A 9,713-nucleotide genomic window follows, 5' to 3' on the forward strand; every position below is an offset into this window, starting at 1 on the left:
GTGCTTTTGGCCATCTGTATGTTTTCTTTGAAGAAATGTCTATTCAGGTCTTCTGCTCATTTTTCAATTGAGTTTTTGTTGTTGTTCAGTTGTATGAGCTGCTTATTTATTTTGGAAACTAAGCCCTTGTCGGTCACTTTGCAAATATTTTCTCTCATTCCTTAGGTTGTCTTTTTGTTTTGTTTATGGTTTCCTTTGCTGTGCAAAAGCTTGTAAGTTTGCTTAGGTCCCATTTGTTTATTTGTGTTTTTATTTCTATTGCCTTGGGAGACTGACCTAAGAAAACATTGGTATGTTTTATGTCAGAGAATGTTTTGCCTATGAGCTCTTCTAGGAGTTTTATGGTGTCAGAAGTGCAGATTTTTCAAAATAAATTCATTTATTTTTAATTGGAGGATAATTGCTTTACAATATTGTGTTGATTTCTGCCATATATCAAAAAATATGGACGACTTCACGAATCTGCGTGTCATTGTTGCACAGGGCCCATGCTAATCTTCTCTGTATTGCTCCAATTTTAGTATATGTGCTGCGAAAGCAAGCACAAAAGTGCACATTTTTAAAACCTCACCCATAAAAGGTGTCCCCTCTTCCCAGAGGGATCTTAACACAACTGGTACGTCCCACTCACCCAACTTGGGATACAAACCAGTCGTCTCTCTTCTTTTCTTTGATCACCCAGCTCCCGCCTTTCCACATCATCTGGAAGAAAATTCCTTCCCTGGACATTCTCTATCCCCATCTCCCAGTATCCTTGGGCCTTACAGATTTAAGAGGTCAGTCTTGCCTTGAAATGCCTGGTGGAAAGAGAGCGAGAGTCTGCCCAGTCTTGTTCCTGGTAATTGCGTCTGCAGCTGCCACATGGTATCATCACGGAAGACTGGTCCTGAAGAGGTGGGCAGACTCGGGGTCAGAGCCACACTGCCCTACTGTGCAGGCTGCCCCCCGGCTCCAGAAATGCAGTGCTCACACACAGCCATGTGGCCCTAGAATACAAACATGCCGTCTGCAGCTGGTTCAGCTGTGCACAGCAGCCTGGCTCACACAAACCTCCCCACAGCTGGGATGCCTCAGCTTGGGCTCCAGGGTGGCAGTTCTTTGATGCACATTCACATATGTTTAGCCTGCTCTGTGTGTGCAGTGAGAGGAACATCCAACCGCAGCTCCCACCCTGCCTTCCTACCCGCCCTGCTCCTCTCCCCCCACACTCACCAGCCTCTAGACTCCAATGCTGGTGAGCCAGGCTCACCAGCTCAGGCCTCCCTTCCTCGTGGTGAGCTCACCCTTGGGCCCCTGGGTGTCCTCTGGTCAAGGAGCTCAGTCAGTATGACCCAGTCCCCCAGGAGGTCCTAACCTCTCTGAGCATCAGCAGTCATCTCCCCTCGACTCCCCAGTCACTTGGCTTCCACCTTCCCACCTAGGAAGCCTGTCGTTCAGTCACTCAGTCATGTCCGACTCTTTGCGACCCCATTGGCTGCAGCATGTCAGGCTTCCCTGTCCTTCACCATCTCCCGGAGCTTGCTCAAACTCATGTCTATGAAGTCGGTGATGCCATCCAACCTTCTCATCCTCTGTCTTCCCCTTCTCCTCCTTTTGCCTTCAGTTTTTCCCAGCATCAGGGTCTTTTCCAATGAGTCGGTTCTTCACGTCGTATTGGAGCTTCAGCTTCAGCATCAGTCCTTTCAATGAATATTCAGGACTGGTTTCCTTTAGGGTTGACTGGTTTCATCTCCTTGCAGTGCAAGGGACTCTTGAGAGTCTTTTCCAACACCACAGTCAGTTCAAAAGCATCAATTCTTCGGCACTCAGGAAACCTGAGACTGAATTTTGTCTTCCTCAGAATTTATATGTTGAAATTGTAATCTCTAGTTCCCCACACTTTGACCTTTTTGAGGGATTTTGTTTGTTTCTAAAATATTTATCTATTTGCCTGTGCCTGGTCTTAGTAGAGATCTTAGAAGATCTTTGATCTTCTTTGCAGCACGTGGGATCTTTAATTGCTGGCATGCAAACACTTACTTGCGACATGTGGGATCTGTCCCATGACCAGGGATCACACCCAGGCCCCCTGCATTGGGAGCTCAGAGTTTTAGCTACGGGACCACCAGGGAAGCCCAGCTGCGACCTTTTATGGAGATCGGCCCTTGAAAGATGTAATGAAGGTGAAAGTAAGGCATATAGTGGGCCCTACTTTAGCTTGACTGGTGGCATCCTTATAACAGGAAGTGGTTAGACCATAGACCTGGACAGGAAAAGCCGTGTGAGAACAGAGGCAGAGGGTGGCCAACTACAAACGCGGAGAGAGAGAAGGCAACCCAGCTGACACCTTTCTCTTGGACTTCTGGCCTCCAGAATGGTGAGGAAAACTGTGAAATTAATTAATTTCTGTTGTTCAGGCCACCCACCCTGCAGTGCTTTGTTAGGGCTGTCCTAGCAGAGGAACAGAAAGCCCCTTGCGAACTTTGCCACCATCTCCCCTCTCTGCCTCCCCAGAGGTTTGGGGAAAGGCCAGCCTTGTTCTGATGCAAAAGGTGGTTGTTTTTCCCCTCGGACAACACCGCCTCCTCATCTGACACTTCGTGATGAAGAGGAACCATTCTCATGTTCTCAGTGGCTTCCCACATCCCCCAGCCAGAAAAGGGGCTGGCAGCTGCTCGCCTACAACATTTCATTTCTGTAATCAAAGCTACGCAGCTGCCCCCACCAGCATCCCACTCCCCAACTCTGGCCTGAGAGCTTTTGTCTTGTCTTGCGCCATGAAGCCGCAGCGTGAGTCCCCCTAATGCCGTAGCAGGGTAACGACACTCCTCGCTGCTTTGTTTCACCTTCTAGAATTGGAGAGGGTATCTACAGGATGTTATTTTCCCCAAAAAATAAAAAAATTTGCTGCCTGGAAGGTAGTCACTGCCCTCATAGACGGAAAAGAACATGCATCTCCTTTCCCTCATGAGCAGAGAGCTACCTCGAACGCCCCAGGGACTTCCCCCCACAGAGGGATCCAAAGCCACGCTGGACCCCGGAGACGGGAGCCACTGCTAATTCAGTTCCCTGGGTCACACAGAAAGGGAAGGCGGTGGCGCAGGCAGAGAGAGAGAGGCTGGCGCTTCCTGTCCGCTCACAGGGCTGCCGTACACTTTACATTTCCCAAAGGCCGTAATTATTTCCTGGAGAAGAAATTCAAATGACCTAGATAGTTAATTCAGTGAGACTGGCCCAAAAACGTATTTACCTAAAAGGCAGTTTTGTCAAAAAGAACATCACAACATGGTCAGGGTTTGCCTTCCCCCAGATCTTAGGAGTTCCCTCTGCATGGAGCACAGAGGAGGCCCAGCAGAAGCCTGTCTCTGCCTGCCTCCCTCTCCTTTTCTATGTCCATCTCTGACCTCCTAGGACCCCCTTTCCAGCCTCCAAGGCCCCAGGTTCTCCCCACCCCCACGTCTGCACCTCAGCCTCGCAGTGACCACCCCCTTCTGTTTCCCTGGCACAAATACTCGATCCCTCAGTACAGGGAGCTCAGCTCTGAGTCAGAAGGAAACTCACTGGTGAAATTAATTCACCCAGAAGCTACTGTGTGGCCAACCATGTTCAGGGCCCCTGGATGAGGGAGAGTTAGATGGGAGCCAAGCTGTCACTGGACGCATAAGAAAATGGAGCTGAGGGGCTCCACAAAAGCACAGTGCTATTGGTGGAAGGTATCCTGTTTGATGGGGCTTCCCAGGTGGCGCTAGTGGTAAAGAACATGCCTGCCAATGCAGGAGACGTAGGAGATGCGGGTTCAACCCTTGGGTGGGGAAGATCCCCTGGAGGGGAGGGCATGGCAACCCACTTGCCTGGAGAATCCCAGGGACAGAGGAACGTGGCAGGCTACAGTTCATGGGGTCGCAAAGAGGCAGATGCGACTGAGTGACTAACACACACGCATGCATCCTGTTTGCATCCTGACTGCATAAGCCCCAGCTTTCTCCTTGGCAAAACCCGAATAGCAGGACCTCACTTGCAAGGATATTTTTGTGCTTAGTTGGAAAGGATCAAACTTATGTGGGGATGAAGAAATGGGGTAAAATGTCCAGTGAGAGTAAGGCAGGAAGCCAGAGACCACAGGGGGCCCATCTGCGAACTCCATGCGTTTAGTGCTGCGTGGAGGACAGTCCTCGGGCCAAACCAGGACTCTTCTCCAGCCTCCTTGGGGCCCCAAGAGTAAGCCCAGCATCTCTGAGTTTGGTCTGCACCTCCCCACACACTGGAGTGTTACAAGCATAGCTCGGGATCAACAGGACCCCTGGTTTCCGAGTGTCAGTCTGGCCTCCCCAGCTGGAACACAAGCCCCTTGTCTGTTACAGGGCATCTCTGTCTGCCCTGCAGACGGGGGCACAGAGCAGCTACAGAGCAGCCCCTCAGTAAATATTTGCAGATTGTCTGCCGGGAATGAGGTTTGACGTAGGCCAACCGCCTCAAGAGACCTCCTGCCACCTCTCGGCCTGTGGCTGCCTCTCAGACCTTGAGGCCACAGACAGGATGTGACTTCTACCAACTGTGGACAGAAGAAGCCTCTCCTTGGTACCATGAGGGGAGGAGGCGCCAGGCTGGTGTCCCGAGGGCTGCAGGGCCTTGTGGAGAGCCCTGTGTACACCGCCCGGGCTTGGCAACCCCCACCCCGGGGGCATGGGGAAGGGTCTGGGGAAAGCTGACTTTCCTTGCTGGCCAGAGCACCAGCACCTGAGCTGTTGGTGGCAGGGCCCACGGGAGAAAGGGCGGAAGGGAGGGCAGGAAAGCCCAGCTGAGCCCCGCACTCTGCGGTGACGTGGAGCCCTGGCCACGCCTGGCCACCCGGCTGCTCCCGGCGGGGAACCAGCTTCCTTTTGTGGTCTGACCCTGGCTGCCCGCCAGGACTTCCACAAGAGCCTTGTGATGTGCACTTTTGAAATGTGTCGGTGGCGCGGAATGGCATGTCTAACTCGTGTTTGATGCCCGTCTGCGTTTATGTCTCTTTCCCACACCCACGGATGCAGACGGGCTGTGTGTGGGAGCCATGGTGTCCGGCGGCCCTGAGCCCTGGCTGTGTGGCTGGACACACTTCCTTTTACCCTCAACCTGCCCTCCGTCAGGGGGTGGTTCCCTCGGAGGAGGAGGACAAAGAAGACGAAAGTGGGGGGCGGTGGGCTATACTTGATATCAGCTGCTGAACTTTGCATGAAGTTATTTTTAACTTCATGACAATTTCCTGAGCTGCTATGGCCCCCATTTTACAGGTGGGGAAACTGAGGCTCAGAGAGGTTACATCTCTGGTGCGGAGCAGCACAGCCCGGGCATGGTGGAGCAGAGACTCAACTCCAGCCCGTCTCCCTCAGCAACCAGGCTCTGCCCAGACACGGCCATGTCTCTTAGGAGGATCGCTCTTTCCAGAATCTGCCTCCTTAAACGTGGAGGTGGCGGCCGTCACTCCCCACATTTCTACTGCCTGCACCCGCCTCGCACATGACCACTGGCATCCAGAGTTTGAGAAGAACCGAGATAGGCCAGGTCTGCTCACTCCAAGTTCAGGGTTTGCTTCAAGGGCGTTTGTCTTAATTTGAGTTGTTAGTTCTCATGGTATGTCTGTCAAACTACAGAAATAACCGTGATTACTCTTTTCCCGCGATTTTCTTATTTCTCTACTGTATTATTATTTGTTTCTTTGGTCTGACTCCAAAGCTTATATTTATTTGCTCTTTCAGCAAGAAAAAAAAGAAAGAAAATAGTGTGTACATGTCAGTTCTAATCTCCCCGTTCATCACCCCTTCTCCTTCCCTTGCTGTGTCCACAAGTCCATGCTCTACATTTGAGTCTCTATTCCTACAGACGGGTTCATCAGTACTGTTTTCCTGGATTCCACATACATGCATTAATACATGGTATTTGTTTTTCTATTTCTGGCTCACTTCACTCTGTATGACAGATGCTAGGTCCATCCACGTCTCCACAAATGATCCAATTTTGTTCCTTTTTCTGTCTGAATAATATCCCATTGTATATATGTACCACATCTCTTTGATCCATTCATCTGTTGATGAAAATAATAACTTGCAGGAGCCCTCTGCCCCAGTGCAGGGAACTCAGTTCGGTGTCCCATGATGCCCCAAATGAGAAAGATAGGGGCTTCTATTTATCGATTACGGCAGCTCCTGCTCGGCACTCGTAGAGACACATTTTGACTCCAGTAAGGTCCCTGGGTGGTCTCTGGGCAACCCAGACGAGAATGAGGTGTGACGCCTTCCATGGCAGTGACGGAGTCCAGCCTGTTCACAGCCCTGGGAGAAAACGGCTGTAACTGTACAGACCCTTTCTTGGGGGTGGGTGTTGCCCTAAGGATTGGAATCGGAGACCACCTGGGTCACTGGAAGGCCACCCCTAGAAAGCTACAGGCGAGCAGTGGGAGAAGTGGGACGGGATAGGTAAAACGACACAGGGGTGTTGACGGGCAGGGCACTGACGTGGGCACTTGGGGTGCTCTGGGAAGCTGTGTCGACAGACCTCAGAGTTGTGCCATCCAGGAGATGAGGTGGATGGAGGATTTATCTGCAGCCGTTGGCTCAGGTCTGCTCCCGAAGCCAAATGCACTTGGGGTCAAAGTCCTCAGGCAGAGCCAGGCATGCCTGGGATCAGAACCTGCATCTGTTGACTGATGAGTGCTGAGGGAGTGTGGGCAGGGGGCCACCATAGTGGTTCCATGCCAGACACCCAGGATGCAGCCCAGGGCGCTTGGCCTCTCCCCCTCCTCTTCCTTATGGGTTTAGATGGGCACGATGCTATCAGAGGAGCTCTTGGTCACCTGGTCTGTTTGCATACATGCCTTCTTGGGCCAGGGAAGAAGGAATCAGGGGTCACTTCCCAGTTTGGGGAAGCCTGAGGGAGGTATAGATGAGGCACTTGGGGTCGTCATCAGTTGAAGGGAAAACAAAGGGGACTGACCCAGAGATGCCTCAATGCACTAGGCACAGAAGCTAAGACCTTGGTGGCCCGCCCGCAGAGGGAGAGGTCTGCAATGAACGCCTGCAGTGATCCTAGGGACTGCAGTCTCTTCGTGGGAGTGGGCCACTAGAAGCGGAGATGACCACGAGGCACAATCAGCCGTGGCTTCTCTTGCAAGCTCAGTGAGGCGCCGGAGCATGAGAAGGAAGACGGCATCCTTGCAGACTTGGGGCGGGGGGAGAGGGGGAACAGGGCTGTGTCACGTGCCTTCTCATCACTGGGCAGCAGAGCCACTGCCGATCGTCCTTCTTCCCTCTGTCTCTGTGTCTGTCTGGTTTCTCTCTGCTTCTCCCTGTGGACTTCTGTCCCTTGATTCTGTGTGTGTCTGAGATGCTCACCATCACCTCCTGTCTCCACCTTCTCTCTTCCTTCTCTCTCTTCACCTCTCCCTCATCTCCTTAGGAGACCTGGGTACCCCTGCGGGAAGGCTTGGAGTTTCCGTGCAGGGAGCTGCATAAAGAACTGGCCTCAGGGCACCGGGCGTACATATCCAAGTGGCATGCTGCCTGTGGAGGCAGTGGAACTGGGCCTGAGAGCCCCAACCGTTGCCAAAGGTCGCTCCCCGAGTCAGGCACTCAGACACCGGCAGCCTTCCCTTCACGCATCTCCTTTTAGCCATGATCAACATTTCAAAAGCGATCGCTCAGCCCTACAGTACGTTCCTATAATTCACCCAAGGGTTGCGCCTGCCTGCCGCTGGGAGACAAGCCGCATTCTTCTCTCCGAATGAGCTATTTTTAAGACCGCTCTTCCCCCCACCCTCCCTTCCAGTTCCATCGCAGGCCAAGCGCTGAATTAGATTCTTTCTTCATTTTGTAGGCTCCCCCTCTCTGGTATTATATAAAACCATTTCAGCCCTTAAGGAGTTGGCATCTGACATCCACAGCTTCTGGATCCCCAGAACAGAGAAGGGAAGGCATAAACAGAAGGGAGGGAAAGAAATGTTCTCTTTCCACGCCAGCAACATGAATCGTCAGAGAGTTAAATAGCAACAAAGTATTTGGTGTTAATCTTTAATATTCCCAGGAACTTGTCACCTCCTCCTTCAGTCCCAGAGCTGCCGTGCTCCGAGTGTTTCTGGCGCCTCTCACAAGATATCACACCTTCTATTATGCTCTAAAAAAAGTACCCACCAGAGGGGAGTTCGTAGTGATTAGACTGCCAAAAAAAAGGCAAGGTGCTCATCGCTGTTTACAAGGAAGTAACTGAAAAGGATGAGCCACGGGTTCCTTTGCTGTCAGTCTTCTCTATTTTAAGCAGACCCTTCCCTGAGCTCATCCTCTGATGCGATCCCTCCCCCTTCCTCAGGCTCCAGAGCCGGGGGTGGTGTTTGACAAATATCTAGGGATGCAGGTGACATTTGGGGGCACAACTCGGAGTCTGTGCAAGCTGGCAATGACAGAGTCAGGAGTACATAGGTGAACTAAAGCCAAGGGAGCAGATGAGATAAATAGTGTAAGATGATTGTGTAGACAACCAAAGAAACAGGGATGCGACCGAGTCCTTGGGTACTTCTACATTTAATGATGGGCAGAGTAAGAGAATCGGAGAAATGGACCATAAAGTATGGATGCGAGAGTTGGACCATAAAGAAGGCTGAGCGCCGAAATTGATGCTTTTGAATTGTGGTGTTGGAGAAGACTCTTGAGAGTCCCTTGGACTACAAGGAGGTGAAACCAATCAATCCTAAAGGAAATCGGTCCTGAATATACATTGGAAGAACTGGTGCTGGAGCTGAAGCTCCAATACTTTGGCCACCTGATGCAAAGAGCTGACTCATCGGAAAAGACCTTGATGCTGGGAAAGATTCAAGGCAAAAGGAGAAGGGGGTGACAGAGGAAGAGGTGATTGGATGGCATCACTCACTCAATTTGTGCAAACTCTGGGAGTTGGTGATAGACAGGGAAGCCTGGCGTGCTGCAGTCCATGGGGTCACAAAGAGTAGGACTCGACTGAGGGACTGAACAGCAACAGTAAGAGGATCCCCAAAAGTAGACGGAAAACCATTGGAGGTAGCAGGGTGTTGTGTCCCAGAAGCCAAAAAACACCCTGGAGCGTAGTCCTTCACCAGTGGGAACAGGAGTCCATGAATAAATGCCCCGACTTCCTCCTCAAGTGGGTGGCGTCCCCCTTGCCCACAGAGGCAACCTGCTCAAGTGAACTCACCCTAGATGAGCTTCCTTCCCTCCCCTGTCCCACTTCCCCAAACCTCTCCTAGCTCAATCTGCTTTGGGGGACCCTACACTAAGGGAGCCTCTGTGAGCTCCCTGAGAGTGTTACAATGACGCTGTTTCTATGACTCCACGCTTCTGTTCAGGGCAGGCTAATGCCTGAGCCTTCCCACAGGGCTCCAGCTGCAGATCAAGGGATTTATTACGAAACACAGAGGCCTGTATCTCCAGGTCACATCTTCCCCTCTCCTGCCGGCTCTGGCTATGACAGATCAGACTGCTCCCTAAATTTAATGCCCTGCTGAGCTATGACAACAACCACCACCACCAAGAAAACAGAAAAAAGGGAAAGGAAGAAAGAAAGAAACCTCACCAGACACTCCTAAGAAAATAAATAAAATCTATGTCTCTGATGGCGAGGTCAGGAGATATTTTATTTTCACACATTTATGCTGCACCTTCACAGGCCGAACCCATGAATCCTCAGTCTTTATCTTGAAATATATATTAAATGGGCATTAAACTGAGTGATAG

At 51.4% G+C, this 9,713-nt stretch overlaps 1 non-coding gene across 1 annotated transcript; it reads right to left on the bottom strand.

The window, feature by feature from the left end:
* Positions 1–438: 438 nt before the first annotated feature.
* LOC147348086 (U6 spliceosomal RNA) lies at positions 439–545 on the bottom strand. The gene has a single exon (XR_015152021.1). It is a non-coding gene; the product is annotated as a U6 spliceosomal RNA (small nuclear RNA).
* Positions 546–9,713: the final 9,168 nt, after the last annotated feature.

This window comes from Bos grunniens, chromosome 22 (assembly GCF_055505025.1).
Source record: "Bos grunniens cultivar Pamir isolate PY7600 chromosome 22, Bosgru_T2T1.0, whole genome shotgun sequence".
Lineage (NCBI taxonomy): Eukaryota > Metazoa > Chordata > Mammalia > Artiodactyla > Bovidae > Bos > Bos grunniens.